The sequence below is a fragment of the Macaca thibetana genome, chromosome 4 (assembly GCF_024542745.1).
Source record: "Macaca thibetana thibetana isolate TM-01 chromosome 4, ASM2454274v1, whole genome shotgun sequence".
NCBI lineage: Eukaryota > Metazoa > Chordata > Mammalia > Primates > Cercopithecidae > Macaca > Macaca thibetana.
Window position 1 is genome coordinate 36,486,133 of NC_065581.1, and position 25,100 is coordinate 36,511,232.

Sequence of the window (25,100 nt, forward strand, 5' to 3'; positions counted from 1 at the left end):
GGCTGAGGCAAAAGAACTGCTTGAACCTGGGAGGCAGAGGTTGCACTAAGCCAAGATCACACCACTGCACTCCAGCCTGCGTGACAGAGAAACACTCCATCTCAAAAAAAAAAAAAAAGAGTCTATACCATACTCTTAATCCCCAGCCTACCACATAACACCTCGAGGGAAGAAAGCATCAATCCTAACAATTCAATTCAACTTGCACTTAGCAGCAGCAATACTTTAGCATTACTGAATGCTGTGGATTTAGAATTAGAAGTTCAGCTCTGCCTTCAAGAAACTCACAGTCCATTATGACTTCAGGATCAAACTTTTATCATTACAAAAGTCATCATCATCAAAACTTAGGACTTTAACTTATATTTTAGGGGCAAAATCAAAACAATCCTTGGAATTCTCTTTTACACCATTCCTTCTACCCTCAGGCTTGCCCACCCCCTCTAACCCTAGGACTCATCTCTCCAAATGCTGTGTAACACAGTAGAAGGGTCCTATTAATCCTAACAACTATTGGGACACCTGGATTAAATCAGTAATAGCTTAGACTCAAGGATCTATCTGATAAATTCCAGTCATAATGAAATATGAGTAATAAAGGATAGCTGGAAAAAAGCAGCAACAAGAAGAGAAAAGAGGGATTTGACATCATACTGTAAAGCAAATAGAAAAAGAAAAGGCAAGAAAAGCAGGAAAGTGGATACCAATATTAATAGAAGGTGAAAGTAAGGGTCCAGGATAAATTCAGTGGAGAAACATAGATAAATCTAAATCCACTTTACAAATGCTGACTCCTTTAATTATTTCTTTTCCTAACTGCTAATGGAAACAAAAAAATATGTATGTGAAACAGCCCCTGAAAAATCATTAACTAGGAACATATTATAAATTAGGAGTTTTTTTCCTGAGAAACCACTCGTCTTAGAATTTCAGAACTGCAGAGGGTCCTTAAGACACTACCTAAAATCCAACCCGCTCATTTTATAAATAAAGGCTCGGAATGGTTACGTAATTTTAACACGCCCAAGATCATACAGCAATTTAGTGGCAACAGTCCTGAATCTCATTCCAGTGTCTATTCCTACCATACCAGGCTTCCTAGGGATGGTTTATTTTTCTCCTTTTTCCACCCTTAATAATCATTAAATTAATTTCTGCATAAGCATTTCCAAATCCCTATATTATCTGTAGTTCCGCCAGAAGAAAATAATCAGATACTCTGAATTATCCAGGGTAATATAGTATTTCATTCTCTTATCCCCAAAGTCAGTAATTACTTAAACTGGGTCTTGGTTCGTACCAGGAGGAAATTTTAACATTTCCCCAAAGGGCAGAAATAAGAAAGAAATCTCCATAAACTGACCAAAAACAAGTCAAAACTACTGACCATCTGGAAAGGAATCAGGCCCAAGACCCCTGGAAGCTAGACAACTGCTAGTGGGAAGAACAAAGGAGATCACTTAAAATCTCATTTCTATTTTATCTCCTCCCAACTAAGCTCAAGCTCCTCTCTTTCTGACAAACCAATTCCAGAAGCCTGCAAAGAGAAGGCAGAGTAATGAAATAGAGTGTCATGTCATTTTCAGCAAAGGTGGATTTTTTTTTTTTTTTTTTTTTAAGACGGAGTCTCACTCTGTAGCCCAGGCTGGAGTGCAATGGTGCAATCTCAGTTCACTACTAGCTCTGCCTCCCAGGTTCACACCATTCTTCTGCCTCAACCTCCCAAGTAGCTGGGACTATAGGTGCCTGCCAACACAGCCAGCTAATTTTTTTGTATTTTTAGTAGAGACAGGGTTTCACCGTGTTAGCCAGGATGGTCTCGATCTCCTGACCTCGTGATCTGCCCGCCTCGGCCTCCCAAAGTGCTGGGATTACAGGTGTTAGCCACCGCACCCAGCCCAGAAAAGGTGGATTTTTAAAGGGCACTATCTTGGTCAGGAAATATGAGACATGGGATAAGAAAAGAGTCTTCAAGTAAAACCAAAGACCTGTACTTTCTCCCATAAAAACATTAGAAAGTCCTGAAAATGTGTTATATATACTCAGTTCAGCATTTCCCCTACTACAAAGCACTTGCAGATATTCTGGGCTGGGAGGAAGTCATCCTGGGCCGCAATCTGTGGTCTAAGAAAGTCTGCTGCTCAAACTCCTTGAAAAATCATGGGCATTGCCAGTCACCACTATTCACCAGGTTATTTGAGCTGAGTGATTTGGCAATCTTCCATATCACCTTGGTTTAAATATAATTATTACCTAGTCCTTAAAAATGATGTGTCTGCCTAAAGGCTGACTGAAGCCTTTTTTTTTTTTTTTTTGTAATTTGATTTTTTAAAACAGAGGCTGTCTCTGTCATCCAGACTGGAGTGCAGTGGCGCGATCACGGCTCATTGCAGCCTCAACCTCCTGGGTTCAAGTGACCCTCCCACGTCAACCTCTCGAGTAGCTGGGACTACAGGCATGTGCCCCCACACTGAGGCCTTCTCTGGAAGGGAAGAAAACGTCCTATTTTACATCGGGGGCATATCTTAATTTTGATATGTATGAAGTTCATTATAGATTCAGGATAACATCCTGCTTTAACCAAATTAGGACAAGTGTAGTGAAAATCAAAAGGACAAAAAGATAAAGAGACATAAGTTAGAAACAAAAGAATTTAGTGACTCACTGAGTTTAAGAAGGAAAAGTCAAAATGACCAATAAGAATAATGGAGTCATTAACAGCTAAAGAGGGAAGTCGGGAAGATAAGTGTTTTGGCTAGAAGGAGTGGGGAGGGGTCATGTTGGCATACAGCTGCTACAGAGATGGTATTTAAATGCATTTCAAGACATAGGTGAATAAATATTTAGACCTCAAGGTTAGACAGTGATGTAGGTTTGGGGCCTAAAAAAGGGGTGGCAGTTAAAGCACTACAATGATTAAGGTTTTAGAGAAAGAAAAGGCAACAGAAGAACATTTAGACAATTGCATTCCTAAGATATTACACTAACCTAACTTTCCAGATAAACAGTACCTTATTCTACAGATACAAGTACTTAAACTGATTTATTCTAATGAAAAGCATAAAAATTAATCTTTCTTTATCTTTTCCAGGCTATGAATTGACAAAAAGAAGCTAAAGACAAAAACAGTTTCATAATTACCATTTGTCCAAAGTCAATCTCTGACCTAAAACACAATGTTTTTTACGTTTCTCTACTTATAACAAAATTTTGGGCAAAAACTCAGAAAAAATGGGTACACCAATACTACCACTGTTTTATGATCTCTGTGAGAATTTAACAGTTTAAAATAGCACATGACTGGACACAGTGGCTCACGCTTGTAATCCCAACACTCTGGGAGGCCAAGACAAGAGGACAGCTTGAGCCCAGGATTTTAAGACCAGCCTGGGCAATACAGTGAGACTCTGGCTCTACAAAAAAACTTCAAAATTAGCCGGTCATGGTGATGCATGCCTGCAGTCTCAGCTACTGTGGAGGCTGAGGTGAGAGGACTGTTTGTGCTTAGGAGGTCAAGGCTGCAGCGTGCTATGATTTTACCACTGCACTTCAACCTGAGCAACAAGTAGGACCCTGTTTCAAAAAAATATATAAAATAGGCTGGGCGCGGTGGCTCAAGCCTGTAATCCCAGTACTTTGGGAGGCCAAGACGGGCGGATCACGAGGTCAAGAGATCAAGACTATCCTGGTTAACACGGTGAAACCCCGTCTCTACTAAAAAAAAAAATACAAAAAACTAGCCGGGCGAGGTGGCGGGCTCCTGTAGTCCCAGCTACTCGGGAGGCTGAGGCAGGAGAATGGCGTAAACTTGGGAGGCGGAGCTTGCAGTGAGCTGAGATTCAGCCACTGCACTCCAGCCTGGGCAACAGAGTGAGACTCCGTCTCAGAAAAAAAAAAAAAAAAAAAAAAAATATATATATATATATATACACACACACACACACACACACATATATAAAAATAAAAATAACCAAAATGTCAGTAATTAATGAATCTGGGGAATGGGTACATGGAGGTTCATTAAAGAATCTGGAGTGGGGTATATGGAACTTCATTAGACAATTCTCTACAGTTCTGTGTATGTGTGCAACTTTCATAATAAAAAGTCTAACAAGGTCTACTTACAGATACTTTTTAAATCCTATCTTCAGGTAAGGCTGACCATTCTAAACAAAATTCTGGCAGATACTTTTCAAATGTTTTCTTCATTCTTGATAGATCAATTAAACACCATAGTGAAATGGACCATAAAAGGGGAAAAGGCCTAGTCTGTCATTTCAGAGAAACATGAACATGTTTATTACATGGAAGAAGTTAGTCCTTTTATCCATGTTGACTGATATCAGACATGTCAATCTTCAAAGAATTATGTTTTTGTTGAAAAATATATAGGTTAAATGAGTAAAGAAAACGTGGTATACATACACAATGGAATACTACTCAGCCATAAAAAGGAATGAAATCATGTCTTTTACAACAGTGTTGATACAGCTGGAAGCCATTATTCTAAGTGAACTAACTCAGGAATGGAAAACCAAACACTGTATGTTCTCACCTATATGAGTGAGGAGATACACTATGAGTACAACTGGCATACAGAGTGATATAATGGACTCTGGAAACTCAGAAGAGGGCAGGGGAAAGGGATAAAAAACTACATATTGGGTAAAATGTGTATTACTCAGGTAACAGATGCACTAAAATCTCAGAATTCACCATGATATAATTCATCCATGTAACCAAAAACCACTTGTACTCCAAAAGCTATTGAAATAAAAAATATATTAAATTTAAAAACTTATAAATAAAAATATATAGGGCATATAACTTTATTATTTTCATGAGTAAAGGCAAAATAAATGTTTATCTTGAATATCAATGATCAATTTGTTGAAGCATCTGGTTAGCCCACCAGTTACTTCAAACATCTTCTACTCTACTATATAACCAAATAAACAACTTTCTGATGTAGATGGAAAAAAAAAAAGATTAAAAAAACTGAAACAGGCCAGGCATAGTGGCTCATACCTGCAGTCCTAACACTTTGGGAGGCCAAGGCGGGAGGATCACTTGAGGCCAGGAGTTCAAGACCAGCCTGAGCAACCAGCAAAACTCCGTCTCTACAATTTTTCTTTAACTAGCCAGACATGGTGGTGCATACCTATAGTACCAGCCACTCAGGAGGCTGAGGCAGGAGAATCATTTGAGCCCAGGAGTTCCAGACTGCAGTAAGCTATGATCACACTACTGTACTCCAGACTGGGCAACAGAATTAGACCCTGTTTCAAAAGAAAAAAAAAAAAAAAAAAGAACCAATATCCATTAATTATGCCTAATACTAAATTGTAATGAACACATACTAAAAATTATATAAAATAATAAGCAGAATGGGAAAGTTGAATTTTTTTAGTCATTATTGGTTAAGCTATGATTTAAGTTGATTTAATCTAAATCAAATCATACTATTGAGGCTGTAGGAACATTAAAACTAGTAGACAGTGACAGATTCACCACTTAGATTTACCACTTACCAATCATCAAGAATAGTTTACGAACACCAATGTCTTTCCTGCCTATGAAAAATAGCACCACCCAAAAACAACAACCAGATTTGTATGCCTCCTCTTCTTTGGTTAAGTTCTAGGATAGTAAAAACTGTTCATGTCTGTGCAACAGCTAGCACACTGTAGGTATACAACTCTTTTAACAGAAGCAGTCACAACTTCCAATTCCCAGAAAGCTATTGCTGGGTTTGTCGCATTCCCTAGGTGACATGTGTAGGATAACAAAATAAAGCAGGTTTTCCTTGCAGGCAGTTCTACCTTGAATCATTTCGAGGATCCTGTTTCTTCTAACAGAAACATGTCATGAGTCTTTAGTGAAAAGCAGTATACATTTACATGAAGACAAAAGATAGTCAACGATTCTTTTTCTCATCATTATTAAACCACTGGTTAATTCCTAAGTGAGGTATTTCATGTTTTTTAGATAACAAGATCATCCTCATTTTCAACAAATTTTTTTAGCTTTCTTTCCTTTATTAAAGTAAAATTTATGTACTATAAAATCTTGTTTGAATCAGTATGTTTGAGTAAATGTATATAACAATTGACAAAACTGGATAAAGGTATATGGAAGTTCTTTATACCAGTCTTGCAACTTTTCTGTAAGTTAAAAATTATATGAAAACAAAGTTACCAAAAAAGTATATAATTGAATTACCATCACCCAAGTCAAGCTACAGAATATTTCCATCATGCCAGAAAGTTTCCTTGTGCTCCTTTCCAGTCAACCACAACCCCTACCCAGAGGCAACCACTGTCCTGATTTCTATCACTATACCTTAGTTTTGCCTGTTCTTGTATTTTTCATAAATGGCATCATAAACACTTACACATACTCATCTGTGCCGAGGTTCTTTTTGCTATGAACAGTATTTCTGAGATTCATCTATGTTGCTATGTGAATCACTAGTTTATTCCTACTGTGAAAAAAGCTGCTATGACCCAGTCTTTTTGTGGACATACACTTATTCCTCTTGGTACAATAAGATTTCACTGAAAAAAAGTTTTGCATATAAATATGCCTAGGAAATGAGGCAGTATAGATACTGCTACATACACATAAAACATACAGCAACTATATATACTGTTATATATAATGTAAAAAAGATATTTGATATTTATACATATGTGTAACATATGTGTAATACACACATACACATAAGCTTGAATAATTCTGATCATGCCACTGCACTCCAGTCTGGGCGACAGAGTGAGACTCCGTCTCAAAAAAAAGAATTTATAAAGTTCATAGTGAAAGTAAATCTAAGATGGGAAAGATGAGCATCTCAATTTTTCTAAGTTTATGTTTTAACCTAACAATAATTCAAAAGAGAAACAAGTATCTCTCCCTGTAAATTGCCAGGTTACGTTTCAGTGAAACACCTTTTCTCTTGTAGCAAACATCTCCTCCAAGCTAGAATTTCAACACAGTGTTACCATCCACTAGGTAATAATTTTTATGCTAACCAACAAAACCCAAAATATGTGTTCAGATTACAAGACTGTTTTTATTGTCTTGCTTTTTTAAAAAAGTTAAACATGGAAAAACTTAATTGGTTAATATCTAACATGGGTAAAGAACATTCCATGCTCATTCAGAATATATTCTGATGCAGACTCAATCTCTAGGATGTCTTCTCCATTCCAAAAAGTAACCTATCGCAGCACTATGTCCGTGCCTGGGACATCTTGACTTTCAAATTCACTGTGCAATTTTCAGCTAACAATGGAGGAAGTTCTTTAGTTTTCAGAGATAGGAACACTGAGAAACAAGTACAAATCTAACTTTTTTTTTTTTTTTTTTTTGAGACAGAGTCTCGCTCTGTCGCCCAGGCTGGAGTGCAGTGGCCGCATCTCAGCTCACTGCAAGCTCCGCCTCCCGGGTCTACGCCATTCTCCTGCCTCAGCCTCCCGAGTAGCTGGGACTACAGGCGCCCGCCACCTCACCCGGCTAGTTTTTTGTATTTTTTTAGTAGAGACGGGGTTTCACCGTATTAGCCAGGCTGGTCTCGATCTCCTGACCTTGTGATCCGCCCGTCTCGGCCTCCCAAAGTGCTGGGATTACAGGCTTGAGCCACCGCGCCCGGCCCAAATCTAACTTTTGAAAAGATCAATCTGAAATTTGCAACCCTGCTTTTGACAATGAAAGGACCATTTTCTGGGGACCACTCATTTATAACATCTTTAAATTGCCAAGATTAAAACAGAATGCTACAAATGATTCTAGAAATTTACCACTGCCCATTTAGGATTTGCAACTACAAAAGGGAAAAAACAACCCTCTTCCAGTCTGATTTTTCTTCATCTCTTATTCTTCTTTCCCAAAAATGAACAATTTCAAAAAGATACAATTCAAACATACATTTTTAAGCCAGGCATGGTGGCTTGAGCCTGGGATCCCAGCACTTTGGGAGGCTGAGAAAAGAGGATCGCTTGAGCCCAGGAGTTTGTGTTAAGGCTGCAATTAGCCACCACACTTCAGCCTGGGTGACAGAGCAAGACACAATCTCTTCTTAAAAAAAAAAAAAAAAAAAAAAAAAAGCTATGTGTGTGTGCGTGTGTGTATATATATATATATACACACATATATCCCAATTTCTTTAAAAAAAGTTTAAAAACATACATAACCCAATCTCTTTACAAGTATGTATGTGTATATATATCTCTCTCCCAATCTTCCTTAAAAAAAGTATAAAAATACATATCCCAAGCTCTTTCTTTAAAAAAAAAAAAGGTGTGTGTGTGTGTGTGTGTGTGTGTATATACATATGTATGTATATATATACATATATATACCTCCCCAAAGTGCTGGGATCAGACACAAGCTACCACACCTAGAGAACTTTGTATTTTTTGTAGAAATGGGGTCTTACTATGTTGCCCAGGCTGGTCTTCAACTCCTGGGTTCAAGCAACCCTCCCGCTTTGCCTGCCCAAAGTGTTGAGGTGCTGAGATTACAGGTGTGAGACATCATGCCTGGTATATATACATATATATAACATTTTTTTTTTAATTGAGATGGAGTCTCACTGTGTTGCCCAAGCTGGAGTGTAGAGGTGCAATCTCAGCTCATTCCAACCTCCACCTCCCAGGTTCAAGTAATTCACCTGCCTCAGCCTCTTGAGTAGCTGGGACTAAGGGCATGCACTGCCATGAGGGGCAAATTTTTTTTTTTTTTTTAGTAGAGATGGGGTTTTGCCATGTTGGCCAGGCTGGCCTCCAACTCCTGACCTCCTGGCCTGGCCTACATTTTTAATCTTAAAAAACATTATTAGAATTTCGCCATTCCTAGGCTGGGTGTGGTGGGTCACACCTGTAATCCCAGCACTTTGGGAGGTCAAGGCGGGCAGATCACCTGAGATCAGGAGTTCAAGACCAGCCTGGCCCTGGCCAACATGGCAAAACCTCATCTCTACCAAAAATACAAAAAGTAGCTGGGCTGGTGGCACGCACCTGTAATCCCCGCTACTCAGGAGGCTGAGGCAGGAAGAATCACTTGAACTGACGGAGGTTGCAGTGAGCTGAGACTGTGCCGCTGCATGCCAGCCTGAGCAACAGAGCAAGACCCTGTCTCAAAAAATAATAATAATAAAATAAAGAATTTGGACATTTCTTAGCTTTCACAGATGTGTGACTGTTTACTTAACCCATTATTTCACTTTGAAAATACATCATTTTCATTTTTCCAGTAATTGTACTTTTTTTTTTTTTTTAAAGGCAGAATCTCATTCTGTTGCCCAGGCTGGAGTACAATGGCTTAATCACGGCTCACTGCAGCCTCAACCTCCCAGGCTCAAGTGATGCTCCCATCTCACCCTCCCAAATAGCTGGGACTTCAGGTGCACTCCACCACACCTGGCTAATTTTTGTATTTTTGTAGAGAGGGGGTTTCACCACATTTCCCAGGCTGGTCTTGAGCTCCTAGGCTCAAGCAATCCACCCGCCTTGTCCTCCCAAAGTGCTGGCATTACAGGCGTGAGTCACTGCACTTCGCCACCTAGAAATTTTCTAAGAAGAAAAACAGCCTTGATTAAGCCTTGATTTTGATCACAAAAATGACAGCAACTCCAAACAACTACAATCACAATTTTCAGTACCTTTTGCCTGATTGCTTTAGAGAACTAAAATAAAATTTTATTCTTAGTTTTTAAATGTTTTGATTCCAGACCAAGGGTAAAAAACAAATACAACAAATATATAGACCCCACACTCCCTCTGGTGGACCTTCACTCTCATTAACCAAATGTTTTCCAAAAGGCCATAAGTAGGCCTAGCACTGTGGCTCACACCTATAATCCCAGCACTTTGGGAGGCCAAGGCAGGATCACTTGAGCTCAGGAGTTGGACACCAGCCTGTGCAACATAGTGAGACCTTGTCTCTACTAAAAATGGTTTTAAAGATTAGCCGGGCGTGGTGGTGTGTGCCTGTAACCCCAGCTACTTGGGAGGCTGAGGTGGGAAGATCACTTGAGACCGGGAGGTTGGGCAGGAGGATCTTCTGAGCCTGGGAAGTCTGCAGTGAGCCATGATCACACCACAGCACTCCAGCCTGGGCAATAAGCAAGACCCCAACTCAAAAAAAAAAAAAAAAAAAAAAAGACTAGAAGTAAATACTAAATTAAGCATAAAATGTAGGTTCTCAAACTGCTATAAGAAGTACAAATTATTTTGAGTAGTGGAATTTTAGTGTTCTAAATATTGTTAAAATATCCTTATTAATCTGTTAGTAACCTGGTAGTACATATGGCCGTACTGTAAATTATTTTAACCAGTCTCATTTGGCAGTACTGTCTTTTACATAGTAAATAAACATCTCATTTGCAAATTAAATCACACTTAAGTGGTTATTGTTTTAAATCAATAGTTCTGTGACATACATACCACCATCCACCCAGTCGCTACTGAATGTAGATTTAATTTTCTTTATACTTTTGGGGATATGATGTCAGAATTTTAAAATGCACTAAAATGTACTGCAGAAAAATTTAGAAATATAAAATACTGAAAAAACAAAATCTATTAATCAGCTAGGTTGTAAAGTTCAAATAGTTTCATTATTATAAAATGCAGATATTTAATTGTTAAACATGAATTACAAAATTTAGTCTGTCAAATATGTATAATATAGATTATTCTTTAGGAATTATGAAAACTTATTTTAATTAACGGTCTTTAGAGGAATTCTTCATGCCAGGTACAGCAAGCATATTACCGTTAAATAAAGCAATACTAGGCAAGGCACAGTGGCTCACGCCTGTAATACCAGCACTTTGGAGGCCAAGGCGAGTCGATCACCTAAGGTCAGGAGTTCAAGACCAGCCTGGCCAACATGGCAAAACCCCGTCTCTACTAAAAGTACAAAAATTAGCTGGACGTGGTGGCAGGGGCCTGTAGTGCCAGCTACTCAGGAGGCTGAGGCAGGAAAATCACTTGAACCCAGGAGGCAGAGGTTGCAATGAGCCGAGACTGCACCCTTGCACTCCAACCCGGGCAACAAGAGCGAAACTCCATCTCAAAAAAAAAAGGGAATACTAATGTGTATAATAGTGCCATTTGATCTATCCTCAAAGTTAGCTGTTTTAATATTAAATCCCTGTTTTCTGTAGCTTTATTTACTTAAAAATACTTACTATCACCTCCAAACACAAAAGGAGTTAAACCTGAGGGTAAATGGCTTTAAAAACATTCCCAATGTTTATTGTGTGGATTTGAGAATTCAACTTATGCTTAATTTTGAAACTGAAATTGTGGTTGATAATTTTATGATATCATCTATTACAAGTTAAAGTAGACAACAGTCAGTAATTAAAATATCTAAAAACTGAATTTTAAAATGGGCTTTTAATTAAACTTAAAGTTAATAAAACTTTAACTTTTACAGTTAAAATACTAAAATGTACTTATATGTAAATAAATATGAAATACAACTTTATTGTATGTGGTATATATACATACATCATCATAGAATAAGGATAAACAACTAATTATGAATAGTATTTAAATATTCAAGTACACTAAAGAGCAATTATATAAATGATAAAAAATAATGGAAGCTACAGTCTTATCCAGCTCCTTACAACTATTTACACAGAATAAGCCTTCCGTACGTGAGGATGAATCATTGTTCAACCTATCTATCCACACTAAGCATCAAAAAGCCAACTTAGCTTTTAACAGTAGTAACTTCTTCTACAGGTATACAAACAGGATGTTCTTTCTTCTCCGGACTAATTCATCCTAAGCAGAGAAGCCTTTAGGAAACTAAACTGAACCCAAAATATGCATTATTTTCCAAGAATAAACAGAAAACTAAAGATTTAATTAGTTGCCTAATGCAATATTTTAAGTTTTTCATGTTGAACTGATTAAAATTATGTTTTAAAAAAGAAATTCACCCAAAATTCCCATAACTAAAAGAATTAAAGATTCAGAAACATACAAAGACCTCATAGCTTGTTTTGGAGAAATAAAACAATAAAGACCATTTTTTTTTTAAATCTAAAATAGTCACAATTAATGATTAAAGAGTTGATGGTTCAGTGGCAACTCTTATCAGTCATCAGCTAACTTTAATTACCTAGGCAAATAAGTAAAATGACCATTCAATGAATAATAAGCTAGCATAATTAAATCAAGATTAGCAACTTTGTTCTTAACTTAATCTGAAGTATAAATCATACCTAATACAGATATCAACCAAGACACATTAGGAGAAAAAAACTTGGTAACTAAATCAAGTGTTTCTCACAAATGATGAGTATTAATAACCCTCGTTTTAAAAATGTTATTTGTATGGAATCTCTAAATTGGTCAGGGCCATAATTGCAGATTGTCAGGCAGAGGTCAGCTGGGGGAGAGATAAATAGAAAATGGTGAAGTGAAAGTATGACAATAAAAATTTCCCACCAGAATAAGAATTTTTTCAAGTCGATTCTTGGCTCTTGATTCAAACACCAAGAGAAGCAGCTCCCTTTAGAGAATTACTTTATAATTCTTTAAAGTAAAAACCCTTATAGGGGAGGTGGATAAAATCCCAGACTATTAAAAATACTTAACCAAAACATGCTTTAACTTTTCCCTTGTCCACAATCTAACAAAATGGGAAGACAATGAAAATAAACACTCCTGTCTACCCTCAGAGAGGCAAAGAAAGCTCCCATTCAGTAGTAAGCCTTATTCCACTGGAAAACATACTCCTGAAAAGTAAATCCAAAACCACGAGCTCAAACTGCTTCATGCAGAATTTACTGAACGGCGGCCAAACGCTGAACACACTGTCCTGAACCACACTGAAGGGTATCTAGAGTTCTGCATCTCCGCTTACAACTTGAACCTTACTACGCTTTCGCCACCACTGCAGAACCCGATTTTAGTGACTACGATGTTCCTGCCGGTTCGCTGATCGAAGAAAGTCACTCTGCACCCTGACGCTCGAAGTGTCTTTTTGGTAATACCGGTTTTTGACTCTTATACTGTGACCTGTACACCTTTTTGGACGCTCAATAAGGCGGCAGGCGTTTTCACGTCCCAGAACTGAAGAGCATAAGGAGCTCTGGCACAGCGTTCAGCCGCTTCGGTATGGCCTGGGAGTGACGCGGATCACCTGTTAGACGGCGCTGCGCGGACTCCTCCACAAGCGGCCGACGGCGGCGATGCGGTTCCCCAACGCTTGTCCCGAGGCGGCAGGTGAAGGCGGGGACCGCCCGTCCACACCCGGAGTGCGGCCACCCCGCCACCCTCCCCTCCACGGCCCCGCCAGGTGGGCGAATCCGCCCCGCGCCCGCGGCGTCCCGGCGCTCGGCTCGCCCTGGGGTACGGTCGTCCCGGCGCCCGGACCCGAAAGCGAAGTTTGGCTCCCGCCTGCAGCGGTGCCGACTTAGGGTCCCGCCGCCTGTCCGGGACGAACCGGCGGCCAGAGACCGGAGGCGGCGCGGGACCTGTCATCCCGGGCGGGAAACAAAAGCCCAGTGAGGACGGGCGGGCGCGACCCGCCTCGCCTCTGCCGGGAGAGGCCGGCGGGGGCGGGGGCGGGGAGCGGCGCCCGTGGCCACTCGGCTCTGCGCCTCCCGCGGGGAGCACCGGCCCCGCAGCCCCCGGGGCGCGGCGAGGGGCGCCGCAGTGGGGCTGAGGCCTCCCGCGCGCTCCCCTCGAGGCTTCCGGACCCCGCTCCCCCGCAACACGCGGCTCCTGGACTGCGAAGCCGCGTGGGGGTGGGAGCTGAGGCAGCGAGTGCGGCCGCGGCGGGACCTGAAAGGAGGGCGTTCGGCTCCCGGGGCGCCGCGGCCGGCCGCCCCATCTCCGCGGCCATGGCGCCTGTACCTGTCGCCGCGGGGGCTCGCCGACTCCGTCACTCTCCGCCTCGCCCGCGCTCCGCTACGCCCAGCAGGCCGCCCGCGCGCCGGACACCGCCGCCCGAGACTGGCAGCGCCCGCGAGCCGGCTCGAATCCCCGGGGCAGCGCCCGGCGCCGTCCCGCCCCCGCCGGCCGCAGGACCCGCCTTCCATAGGGCCCCGGGGCTGTCAGTCCGCCCCCAAAAGCCGCGCGGGCTGTCGATCCGCCTGTCCGGATTGGTGGCCGCTCGCCGTCCATGCAAATGAGGCCCCGCCCCCATTCATTGGCTTCTCCGCCTCTCCACGCCAGCCCACGTGTCTGGCCCTTGCCCTTTGTGGGGGCCATAGAGAAGGGATGGTGGAAACTGACACCCCCTCACAACATCTCTTACCTCCCGAGAAATTAATGCCTAAGCAAGCTAGTTGACTTCCCATCTGTATCGTCTCTCTGAAGGCACTGCCCCTCCTATCTGTCCACCGGGCCTACCCAGAGGCTGGAGAGGGGCAGGCCAGGCTGTTTGTTAGGTCAGCTGGCCGGGTTCGCCCTAGGAAGCAACCCCATGAAGTCTAAGACGCCCAGTCGGGACTGGGGAAATCCCACCTCGAGAACCAATTTAGCAGATATCACCTCCCTCTGGACACCCAGTAACTGTAAAGACCATACTTTCTCTTGGCTTGTTACCTTTCAAGCAGGAGCCCAGGAGATTAAAACACGAAGAGGCCTTATGGCTGAGTTCGGCCGGGTGGGGTGGCTCACACCTGTAATCCCAGCACTTTGGAAGGCAGAGGTGGGCGCATCACGAGGTCAAGAAATGGAGACCATCCTGGCCATATGGTGAAACCCCGTCTCTACTAAAAATACAAAAATTAGCTGGGCGTGGTGGCGTGCGCTGTCCCAGCTACTGGAGGCTGAGGCAGGAGAATAGCTTGAACCTGGGAGGCAGAGGTTGCGGTGAGTTGAGGTCATGCCACTGCACTCCAGCCTGGTGACAGAGCAAGACTCCGTCTCAAAACAAAAACAAAAACAAAATGGCTGACTTCTTCCGCCAACTCCAAAGGGTAAACTACTGAGCAAAAGCAGGTTCAGGATGAACCTACCTTCCTCCAACCAGATGGCTACCTCTGAGTCGCTCCCATAGAGATGCAGGAGCTGCACCTGGGCCTTAGGGAATCTCTTAACGCCCTCATTTTTGAGGAAACAGAAACCTGATGTCCCATAGCTAGTTACCCGTGGGACCTAATAGTTACCTATGGAAACCTAATGTCCCATACCCAGATTAGAACATGTCTCCTGGCTCCAAACCTGCTCTCTTTGCACTATATTGCATTCAAATATTTATGAAGAACCTCGTCTACAAATCAACATGCTGCCTTGACGAGATGATGTCTGGGGGCTGGGTGCAGCGGCTCACACACCTGTAATCTCAGCACTTTGGGAGGCTGAGGTGGGCAGATCACCTGAGGTTGGGAGTTCGAGACCAGCCTGACCAACATGGAGAAACCCTGTCTCTACTAAAAATAATAATAATAAAAAAAATAGCTGGATGTGGTAGTGCATGCCTGTAATCCCAGCCACTCAGGAGGCTGAGGCAAGAGAATCACTTGAACAGAGGTTGCAGTCAGCCCAGATCACGCCGTTGCACTCCAGCCTGGGCAACAAGAGCCACACTCCATCTCAAAAAAAAAGAGATAAAAAAAAAAAAAAGAGAGCGAGATGGTGTCTGCAGAAAAGACAAATAAAGGCAAGACTGAAACCACCTCAAGGGCAGGGGTTCTGTCCCAGTCATTTGTCTATTCTCAATGCCTAGAAGCTTCCCCGTTTACCAGTTGCCAGGGAGAGTCACTGAAACAACTTATTCATTCATTAACACAGAAAGACAAAGTTGATCAAAATTCCTCTGTATACTAATACCAATTGATTAAGCATCTACTATGCTTAATAACAGCACATATTAGGCTGGGCACGGTGGTTCACACCTGTAATCCTAGCACTTTGGGAGACTGAGGTGGGCAGATCACCTGAGGTTGGGAGTTCGAGACCAGCCTGACCAACATGGAGAAACCCCATCTCTACTAAAAATACAAAATTAGCCAAGTGTGGTGGCACATGCCTGTAATCCCAGTTACTTGGGAGGCTGAAGCAAGAGAATCGCTTGAACCTGGGAGGCGGAGGTTGCAGTGAGCTGAGATGGTACCATTGCACTCCAGCCTGGGCAACAAGAGCAAAACTCTGTCTCAAAAAAATAAAATAAAAATAAAAATAAAATAAAATAACAGCACATATTAAGCTCTATGCTATCAGGGTATATATGTCCCATCCCTCAAGGGCTTCAGTCTAGGAGACAGTGACATACACGTAACATGTCAGTTCTCCTCTTCATGTTACAGGGGTTGTGACAGATGTCTGCATAGAGCACAGTAGAAGGCGCCAAGGAAAGAGGAATCAGCTCTTCCTACGAGAGGCAGGGAAGGCTTCATTGAAGAGGTCACCTGACAGTAGAGCTGAATCTTAGAAGATGAAGTAGGTGTTTGCCAGACAGAGGAGTGTAGACAAGGAGGAAAGGGATTCCCAGGCAGGAGGGGACAGCATGAGCAAAAAGCATGCAGACCTGGAAAAGCCTAATAATTGAGGGAACAGTGAGGAGCAGTGTGGGCAAATCTGCAGAGGGCTGTGTGGACGTGTCACATGTCTGGGACCAGGCTCTTCCAGGAGGAAGACAGAAAGGCAGGGGAGGCTGCCAGACTGTGTTGTAATACACCGCAGCAACAACAACAGGCCCTGTAGATACAGCTACAGGGTTCTTTTTTTTCTAGGCCAGAGTCTGTGGAGAACAGTCAGTTCCACAGTTCCGATGGCAGCCTTGCTAGCCCCACCCACTCTCCCAGAAAACCACTCCGGTCACTGCACTTGCCTTCCTTGGCATTTGGAAACATGTGTGCTTGCATTTTCCCAAAACATTGCTGCCCTTCAGAATTCAAAGATGACATGGGCTATGGCTGCAGATACCTGGGTGTGGGGTGAGCAGCCCTTTCCTAAGGCACAGTATGGTTCTTTGCAGGGTCTGTCACTAAAGCCAGCTCCATGGGTATGTGACCTGTGCAGAATACAGGGCCCTGTACTTAGAAGAGCCCTGTGCTGGGTTTAATGCTCTACTGCCGCTGTCTTGAAATTCTTAGTACTTTCTTCACAAAGGGCCCTGCACTCTCATTTTTCACTGGGCCCTGCAAATTATGTGGCCAGTCCTGCCTGTCACTGGTAGTGACCCTGGGCATGCTTGTGGAACTGCTCAAACCACATCTCATTTTAAAAGCACTTGGAATTCACTAGACTCATTCACATGCATTTTATCGTTTGATTCTCTTTTTCTGTTTCTTTTAGAGACGAGGGCTCACTCTATTGCTCAGGCTGGTCTCAAACCCCTGGGCTCAAGAGATCCTCCCACCTTGGCCTCCTAAACTGTCAAGATTACAGGTGTGAACCACCTTGCCCGGACTTATCATTTGATTTACACAATAGGGTAGGCCGGTGTTACTCTTTATTCTCATTTATTACTTGAGAAAATTGACGTTTGGCAACTTTCTCCAGGTGGCACAGCTAGGAAGTAGCAGAGCTTGTACTTGAACTCAGCCCAGGCAAGCCCTGCTCCACCTACTACCGAGCTACCTTCATCTTGGTTTCAGAATCCTTTTAAAGGCGGCTTTGTACATTAAGGTTTTTAAGAGTCAAAATATGCCAGGCGTAGTAGTTCATATCCCAGCACTTTGGGAGGCCGAGGTGGGCGGATCACCTGAGGTCAGGAGTTCAAGACCAGCTTGGCCGACATGGTGAAACCCTGTCTCTACTAAAAATACAAAAATTAGCCAGGCATAGTGGCGTGCGCCTGTAGTCCCAGCTACTCGGGAGGCTGAGGCATAAGAATTGCCTGAACCCAGGCGGTAGAAGTTGCAGTGAGCCGAGATTGCGCCATTACACTCCAGCCTGGGTGACAGAGTGAGACTCTGTCTCAAAAAAAAAAAGAGAGACTACATGGTAGAGTAGATATCTGTCATTTCACAGCTGCCTATCGCCTTTTGAATAGTTCAGTTTTGAACAATTTTCAGCCATTATGTGTTCAAATACGGTTTCTGTCCTTTTTCTTCTTTCTTTCTGGGGCTCCAATTGAAACACACTCAACCTTCTTACTTCATCCCTTTCTTCTGTATTTTCTGTCTTTTATCCTTCTATGCTTTGTCCTAATAAGTTTCTTCTATTTTCAGCTCACTTAGTCTCTTTTCAGGAAAAAAAAAAAAAAAAAAAAAAAAAAAAAAACTCTTCTTAAACCCCAACTATTGAGCTCCATTTGTTTATTCTATTATTTAAGTCTATAATTTCTATTTGGTTCTTTCTCTCTTTCTCCTTCCTTCCTTTCTTCCTTCCTTCTTCCTTCTTCCTTCTTTTCTTTTCTTTTTTTCTTTTCTTTCTTTGACAGAGTCTTGCTCTGTCGCCCAGGCTGGAGTGCAGTGGCACAATCTCGGCTCACTGCAACCTCCACTTCCCAGGTTCAAGCAATTCTCCTGCCTCAGCCTCCCAAGTAGCTGGGATTACAAGGCACATGCCACCATGCCCGGCTAGTTTTTATATTTTTAGTAGAAACAGGGTTTCGGCATGTTGGCCAGGCCGGTCTTGAACTCCTGACATCAGGTGATCCACCCGCCTCGACCTCCCAAAGTGCTGGGATTACAGGTGTGAGCCACTGTGCCCCGCCTCTATGTGGTTCTTTTTCAAATCTGCTATGCCACTTCATGTATCTCCCAGTGCCCTGCTATAATTTTCAGGCTTATCTTTTCCATCCTTAAACATAGTATTGTTTTATGGTCTATAACTGATAATTCCAATCTGGAGTTCCTGTGAGTCTGCTTCCATTGTCAGATATTGTTTTTGCTTTTTACCAAAAAAAAAAAAAAAAGAAAAAAGAGAGAGAGAGAGAGAAACAGAGTCTCTCTATGTTGCCCAGGCTGGTCTCAAACTCCAGGGCTCAAAGCATCTTACTCTCTTGGCCTCCCAGAGTGTTGGGATTACAGGCATGAGCCACTGCAACCAACCAGTTTCTATTTGTGTTTTCATTTTCAAGACAGGGTCTCACTCTGTCACGTAGGCTGGAGTGCAAGGGTGTGATCATGGCTCACTGCAGTCTTGACCACCTAGGCTCAAGCGATTATCCCACTTCAGCCCCCAAGTAACTGGGACTACAGGTGTGTGCCAACATGTCTGGTTAATTTTTTTTATTTGTAGACACAGGGTCTCACTATTTGCAGAGACCAGGCTGGTCTCCACCTCCTGGCTTCAAGTGATCTTCTTGCCTTGGCCTTCCAAAGTGCTGGAATTATAAGTGTGAGCCACCACTCCTTGCCCCATTATCAGTTTTTACTGATTCATTCTCATGTCACCATATACCTGGTTATGTTTTGGACATTGTACTTTTTTTTTTTTTTTTTTTTTTTTTTTTTTTGAGACGGAGTCTCGCTCTGTCGCCCAGGCTGGAGTGCAGTGGCGCGATCTCGGCTCACTGCAAGCTCCGCCTCCCGGGTTCACGCCATTCTCCTGCCTCAGCCTCCCGAGTAGCTGGGACTACAGGCGCCCACAACCGCGCCCGGCTAATTTTTTGTATTTTTAGTAGAGACGGGGTTTCACCATGGTCTCGATCTCCTGACCTTGTGATCCGCCCGCCTCGGCCTCCCAAAGTGCTGGGATTACAGGCGTGAGCCACCGCGCCCGGCCGGGACATTGTACTTTAAAAAATCATTTTAAGTAACAATAATAATATCTTCCTCTGGGAAAGATTTCCATTTGCTTCTACCAGGCATCTAGGGGCACTGGCAGTCTGGGATCATCTTAACTCAATTTCAGGGCTCCAGATTTTCTGAGTCACCTGATGACTCAAAGCTGGACTATGTTTATGGAAGGGTTTTTGTTTTGTTTTCTTTTGTGTGTGTGTGTTTTTTACAGTTCCCCTTTACTCAATTGTGCAGTTCTTTGGGGTCCCAGTCTAAGATTGGTAGTTTTTTTTTTTTTTTTTTTTTTTTTTTTGAGACAGAGTCTCGCTCTGTCGCCCAGGCTGGAGTGCAGTGGCCGGATCTCAGCTCACTGCAAGCTCCACCTCCCGGGTTCACGCCATTCTCCTGCCTCAGCCTCCTGAGTAGCTGGGACCACAGACGCCAGCCACCTCGCCCGGCTAGTTTTTTTTGTATTTTTTAGTAGAGATGGGGTTTCACCTTGTTAGCCAGGATGGTCTCGATCTCCTGACCTTGTGATCCGCCCGTCTCGGCCTCCCAAAGTGCTGGGATTACAGGCTTGGGCCACCGCGCCCGGCCAGATTGGTAGATTTTTAAGTTATGTATTGCTTCATAGCAAACTACTCCAAAATTTAGTGGCTTAAAACAGATGTCCAGCCAACTTTTTTTTTTTTTTTTTAAGGACCAGATAGTATATAGTTTAGACTTGCAAGCAATACAGTCTTTGTCACAACAACTCAACTCTGTCATTATAGCAAAAAGCAGTCATATATAATAGATAAACAAATGGCATGTCTGTGTCCCAACAAAACTTTATTTACAAAAACAGGCAGCTGTCTTCAACCTGATGAAGGGCATCTGTGAGAAACCTACAGCCAATATCACACTTAACAGTGAGAGAATGGATGCTTTCCCCAGGAAACAAGACAACGATAAGAGAAGAATGTCTATTCCAACCACTTCTACTTATTTTTGTTTTGTTTTTTTGAGACAGAGTCTCGCTCTGTCACCCAGGCTGGAGTGCAGTGGCTTGATCTCAGCTCACTGCAACCTCTGCCACCTGGGTTCAAGGGATTCTCATGCCTCAGCCTCCCAAGTAACTGGAATTACAGGTGCACGCCACAACACCTGGTTAATTTTTTGTATTTTTTTAGTAGAGACTGGGTTTCACCATGTTGGCCAGGCTGGTCTCAAACTCCTGACCTCAAGTGATCCACCTGCTTTGACCTCCCAAAGTGCTGGGATTACAGGCATGAGCCACCACATGCAACCATTCCAAACACTTCTATTTAACATTATACTGGAGGTTGTATCCAGGGCAATTAGGCAAGAAATACAAATTAAAGGAATCCAAGTAGAAAGGAAGACATAAAACTATCTCTTCACGGACACACAATCTTGTATATGGAAAATCTTAAGGAATCTACTAAAAAACTATTAGAATTAACAAACAAATTCAACAAGGTTGCAGGATACAAGAAAAATTAACAAAAATCAATTGTATTTCTACATACTTGCAATGAGCAATCCAAAAATGAAATTAAGAAAACAATTTCATTTATGATAGCATCAAAAAGAATAAAATACATTTTATTGGAGTACATTGAATGAAAGAAGTGTAAACTTAGAAAACAACAAACATTGTTGAAAGAAATTAAAGACGGTCTTTAGGCCAGGTGTGGTGGCTCACACCTGTAATCCCAGCACTTTAGGAGGCTGAGGCAGGTGGATCAGGAGGTCAGGAAATGGAGACCATCTTGGCTAACACGGTGAAACCCTGTCTCTACTAAAAATACAAAAATGTAGCGGGCGTGGTGGCGGGCACCTGTAGTCCCAGCTCCTTGGGAGGCTGAGGCAGGAGAATGGCATGAACCCGGGAGGTGGAGCTTGCAGTGAACTGAGATTATGCCACTGCACTCCAGCCTGGGCGACAGAGCGAGACTCATCTCAAAAAAAAAAAAAAAAAAAAAAAAAAAAAGACAATTTTTAGTGGAATGTATGCAGAGCTTTTTAAAAAAAGAAATTAAAGACCATCTAAATAATTGGAAAAACTGGCCAGGCATGGTGGCTCCTGCCTGTAATCCCAGCACTTTGGGAGACAGGTGGGAGGAGTGCTTGAACCCAGGAGTTCAAGACCAGCCTGGACAACATGACAAGACCCTGGCTCTACAAAAAATTAGCCCAGCATGGTGGCATGCACCTGTTGTCCCAGCTACTCGGGAGGCTGAGGTGGGAAGATCGCTTGAGACCAGATGTTGGAGGCTGCAATAAATTGAGATGATGCCACTGCACTCCAGCCTGGGCAACAGAGCCAGACTCTGTCTCAAAAAAAAAAAAAAAATTGGAAAAACATCCTATGTTTATGGATTGTAAGACTTAACATTGTTTAAAATGCCAATTTTTCCCAAATTGATCTTTTGATATAATGCGATCCCCATCAGAATCTGAGATGACTATTTTATAGCAATTGACAAGGTGATTTTAAAATTCATATGGACCAAGAATAGCCAAAACAACTTTTAAGAAGAAAAACAAAGTAGGAGGGTTCATATTTCCTGATTTCAAAACTTACTGCAAAGCAGCAATAATCAATGCAATGTGGTACTGGCACAAGGATAGACTTATAGAGAAATGGAACACAATTGAAAGTCCAGAAATAATCTCACTCATCTATGGTCAACTGATTTTTGACAAAGGTGCCAAGCATTGGGGAGAATATGGAGAAACTGGAATTTTCATGCATTAGTGATGGGAAAGTAAAATGGTATGGCTGTGGAAAACAGTTTGGCAATCCTAAAATGTTCAATATGGAATTACCATATATTCCAGTAATTCCACTCATAGGTATTTATCCAAAGGAATTAAAAGCAGGAACTCAAACAGATACTTGGATACCAATGTATATATATCAGCATTATTCATGATAGCCAGAAGGTGGGTCCAACTCAAATGTCTAACAGTTAATGAATGGATAAACAAAATGTGATATATCTGCACAATGGAACACTATTTGGCCATAAAAAAAGAATGAAGTAAGACTAGGCTCAGTGGCTCATGCCTGTAATCCCAACACTTTGGGAGGCCAAGGTAGACGGATCACCTGAGGTTGGGAGTTTGAAACCAGTCTGACCAACATGGAGAAACCCTGTCTCTACTAAAAATACAAAATTAGCCAGGCATGGTGCCACATGCCTTGTAATCCCAGCTACTCAGGAGGCTGAGGCAGGAGAATCGTTTGAATCCGGGAGGCAGAGGTTGCAGTGAGCCGAGATTGCACCATTGCACTCCAGCCTGGGCAACAAGAGTGAAACTGTCTCAAAAAAAAAAAAAAAAGAACGAAGTACTAATAGATGCTACAACATATATGAACCTTGAAAACATAATAAATGAAAGCAGTCAGTCACAAAAGATCTCATATTATATGATTACATTCACATGGAATGTCCAGAACAGGGAAGAAAAGAGACAATACATAGATTTCCTAGGGCTGGGGTGTAAAAGAAGGGAGGATGGGAAGGTGATAGGTAAAGGATACAGAATTTCTTTTTGAGAAATTATTATAAAGTTGACCATGGTAATGGTTGCACACATATGTGAATATACTAAAAACCATTGTGCTGTATACTTTAAGTGGGTGAACTGTATGGTATGTGAATTATATCTCAAAAAAGTTGTTAATAAAAATAAAAGAACAAATAACCAGCCATGGGTCATAGTTTGCCTACTCCTGGCTTAAAACAACAGCTGTCATATTTACTCACTGTTATTTGTCCGTTCTCACATTGCTATAAAGAAATACTTGAGACTGGGTAATTTATAAAGAAAAGAGGCGGCCGGGTGCGTTGGCTTATGCCTATAATCTCAGCACTTTGGGACGACAAGGTGGGTGAATCACCTAATATCAGGAGTTCAAGACCAACCTGACCAACATGGTGAAACCCCATCTCTACTGAAAATACAAAATTAGCCGGGCATGGTGGTGCATGCCTGTAATCCTAGCTACTCAGGAGGCTGAGACAGGAGAATCACTTGAACCTGGGAGGCGGAGGTTGCAGTGAGTGGAAGTCACGCCATTACACTCCAGCCTGGGCAACAAGAGCGAAACTCCAAAAAAAAAATATATATATATAGTAATAATAAGGCCGGGCACGGTGGCTCACGCCTGTATTCCCAACTTTGGGAGGCTGAGGCGGCGGATCACCTGAGGTCAGGAGTTCGAGACCAGCCTGGCCAATATGGTGAAACCCTGTCTCTACTAAAAATGCAAAAACTAGCTGGGCTTGGTGGCAGAAGCCTGTAATCCCAGCTACTCGGGTGGCTGAGGCAGGAGAATCGCTTGAACCTGGGAGGCAGAGGTTGCAGTGAGCCAAGATTGTGCCACTGCATTCCAGCCTGGGAGACAGAGCAAGACTCCATCTCAAAAAATAATAAATAAGTAAATAAATAATAAAAGAAGTTTAATTGGCTCGTGACTCTGCAGGCTATACAGGAAGCATAACGATTTCTGCTTCTGCTTCCAATCATGGCAGAAGGCAAAAGGGGATCGAGGCCTCTCACATGGCAGGAGCAAGAGAGGGAGCGGGGCAGTGCCACACATTTTTAAACAACCAGATCTCACGAGAACTCACTCACTATCACAAGAACAGCACCAAGGGGATAGTGCTAAACCACGCATAAGAAATCCACCCCTGTGATCTAATCACCTCCCACTAGGCCCCACCTGTAAACACTGGGGATTACAATTCAACATGAGATTTGGTGGGGACACAAATCCAAACCACATCATTTGCTCATCATTCTGCAATTTGAACAGAATTCAGCAGGGACAGCTGGTCTCTAGTCTATGTGGCAAGGGTTGAGGCAGCTTGAACAGGGCTGAATGATCCACTTTCAAACTGGTCTTACATGAAGGCACGGAAATTGTCAGGCCTTCTTAAGGTTTACGCCTGTAACTGACACAGCATCGCTTCTACCACATTCTCTTGGTTAAAACAGGTTACAGCCCAGTCCAGTTTCAATGGGAGGGAACTAACAATGGTGTGAATATTCAGATATATGGTTCTCTGGGGACCACTAAGTTTACTCTCTATCCCAGTCTATCTTCTGTCTCCTAATGATTCACTTGCTGTTACATGTACAATACACTCACTGCCCCTTAATTCCCCCCAAGGTCTCACCTCATTAATGTGCTAGTATTGAGCTTGACGTCCATACTTTCCTCATCTAAATCAAGGCCAGGTACGAATGAGTCTTCAATTTCAATTGATGCTGCTTTCGGTCTGAAGACCTTTGAACTTCAGGTTATCCACTCCCCACACACAGTGGTGAGGCAGGGAAGGTAAAATCATAATTGACACTCACTAAAAAGGAGGAAATGGCCGGGCATGGTGGCTCACGCCTGTAATCTTATCACTTTGGGAGGCCAATGCAGGTG

At 42.6% G+C, this 25,100-nt stretch overlaps 1 protein-coding gene across 1 annotated transcript in view; it reads right to left on the reverse strand.

Moving 5' to 3' along the window:
- Nucleotides 1–25,100, reverse strand: part of FKBP5 (FKBP prolyl isomerase 5) — a 158,878-nt gene that overhangs the window by 108,482 nt on the left and 25,296 nt on the right. Inside the window, exon 2 of the mRNA XM_050787705.1 lies at nt 13,884–13,984. The gene's annotated coding sequence lies outside the window, so the exon portion shown is untranslated. The remainder of the gene's footprint in view (nt 1–13,883; nt 13,985–25,100) is intronic.